This window comes from Pteropus vampyrus, unplaced genomic scaffold (assembly GCF_000151845.1).
Source record: "Pteropus vampyrus isolate Shadow unplaced genomic scaffold, Pvam_2.0 Scaffold1, whole genome shotgun sequence".
In the NCBI taxonomy this organism is placed as follows: Eukaryota; Metazoa; Chordata; class Mammalia; order Chiroptera; family Pteropodidae; genus Pteropus; species Pteropus vampyrus.
The window spans coordinates 26,394,285-26,396,721 of NW_011888782.1; the positions used below are offsets into that span (position 1 = coordinate 26,394,285).

Below are 2,437 nucleotides of genomic sequence, written 5' to 3' on the forward strand. Positions count from 1 at the left end.
ATGATCAAGTGAGATTTATTCCTGGGATGCAAGGTTGGTTCAATATACACAAATCATATAATGTGATACACCACATTAACAAATAGAAAGATAACAAATAAAAAGATAAAAATCATATGATCATATCAATAGATGCAGAAAAAGCGTTCGACAAAATCTAGCATCTATTTATAATAAAAAAAAAACCTCTCAGCAAAGTAGGAAAAGAGGGAATGTACCCCATAATAATAAAGGCCATATATGACAAACCCACAGCTAATATCATAGTTGACAGGACAAAGCTAAAGGCGTTTTTCTTAAAATCAGGAAAAAGGCAAGGATGTACACTTTTATTTAACATAGTGTCGGAAGTCCTAGCCAGTAAAGTAGCAGGATACAAAATTAATATTCAGAAATCAGTTGCACTTTTATGCACCAATGACAAACTATCAGAAAGAGAAATTGAGAAAACAATCCCATTTACAATTGCATCACAGACATTTAAAATAAAATACCTGAGAATAAATTTAACAAAGAAAATTAAAATCCTATACTCGGAACGTTATAAAACATTGAAGAAGATACAAATAAATGGAAGCATATATCATGTTCATGGACAGAAAGAATTAACATTGTTAAAATGTCCATACTACCCAAAGCAATCACAGATTCAATGCAATCCTTATCAAAATACCAACGGCATTTTTCACAGAGCTAGAACAAATAATCCTAAAATTTATATGGAACCATAAAAGACCCCGAATAGCCATGGCAATCTTGAAAAAGAAGAATGAAGTTGGAGGTATCACACTACCTAATATCAAACTATACTACAAGACTACAGTAATCAAACCAGTATGGTACTGACATAAAAACAGACACATAGATCAATGGAACAATATAGAGAGTCCAGAAATAAACCCACACCTATTATGATCACTAATCTATGACAAAGGAGGCAAAAACCTACAATGGAGTAAAGATAGTCTATTCAATAAGTGGTGTTGGGAAAACTGGACCATATATAAGAATAAACTCAAAACGGATTAAAGACTTAAATGTAAGACCTGCAACCACAAAACTCCTAGAAGAAAACATAGGCAGTAAACTCTCTGACATTTCTCTTATTAATATTTTTGCTGCTATATCTCCCCGGGCAAGGAAAACAACAAAAAAACAATTGAAACTATATCAAACTAAAAAGTTTTCGCACAACAAAGGAAACTATCAACAAAATGAAAAGACAAACTACTAAATGGGAGAGGTGTTGGTGTGGATGTGGAGAAAAGGAAACTCCCGCACACTGTTGATAATATTGCAAGTTGGTACAGCCACTATGGAAAACAATTTGGAGTTTCCCTGAAAAATTAAAAATAGAACTACCTTATAGCCCACCAATCGCACTTCTGGGTATTTATCTGAAGAAAACCAAAACACTAACTCTAAAAGATATATGCACCCCTACGTTCACAGCAGCACTATTTACAATAGCCAATATACAGAAGCAACCTAAGTGCCCATCAATAGATGATTGGATAAAGAAGAGGTGGTACATATATACAATGGAATATTACTCAGCCATAAAAAATGAAATCTTACCATTTACAACAACACAGATGTATCTAGAGGGTATTATACTAAGTGAAATAAGTCAGAGAAAGACAAATACCATACGATTTCACTTACATGTGGATTCTAAAGAACAAAATAAACAAACAAAACGGAAAGAAAGTCATAGAACAGAGAACAAGCTGGTGATTGCCAGATGGGAGGGCTTTAAGGAGCTGGGTGAAAAAACTGAAGAGATTAAGAAATACAGATCAGTAGTTACAGAATAGTCATGGAGATGTAAAGTACAGCATAGAAAACATACTCAATAATACTGTAATAACTGTGCGTAGTGCTAGGTGGGTACTAGACTAATCTGGGGATCACTTCATATATTATATTAATGTCTAACCACTATGCTGTACACTTGAAACTAATACAAAATAATACCGAATGTCAACTCCAATTGAAAAATAAAAAATGTTTAAAAAGTGAGAGACAAGTGAGGTCAAAAAGACTGGCTAACTGAGAAACATTGATTTAGGCAGAAGCCCAAATAATGTTTAGGAGACAAAGGCAAGGGATATTTATGAGAAGAGGAAGAGTGACAATTACAATAGAAGGAAGATATTTCTATGGATGCAGATCAACTAACATAGTAATGGATATTACTTCTAAACAATGTTTTTAATAGTTTGGTATTCATCTGTGGGTAGTCATAATATCTGCTTTCTTGTTACCTTTGTAAACAGTTCTTTGGGACACAATGTTGCTTTAGGCCCAGTACAAATGTTGTTTTGCTGTGTTTTAACATTCTAAGGTTTGAGGCATAATATGTGCAAGGCGGTTCCTCTGTGATGGCAGTTCCCACTCCATTTTAAAGTGTCTTCCTTCCTTCCTTCCTTCCTTC

The 2,437-nt window shown here is 33.9% G+C and overlaps 1 protein-coding gene across 2 annotated transcripts in view; it reads right to left on the reverse strand.

Annotated features, from left to right (window-relative positions):
- Positions 1 to 2,437, reverse strand: part of PLA1A (phospholipase A1 member A) — a 37,068-nt gene that overhangs the window by 20,415 nt on the left and 14,216 nt on the right. The gene's annotated exons all lie outside the window — the stretch shown is intronic.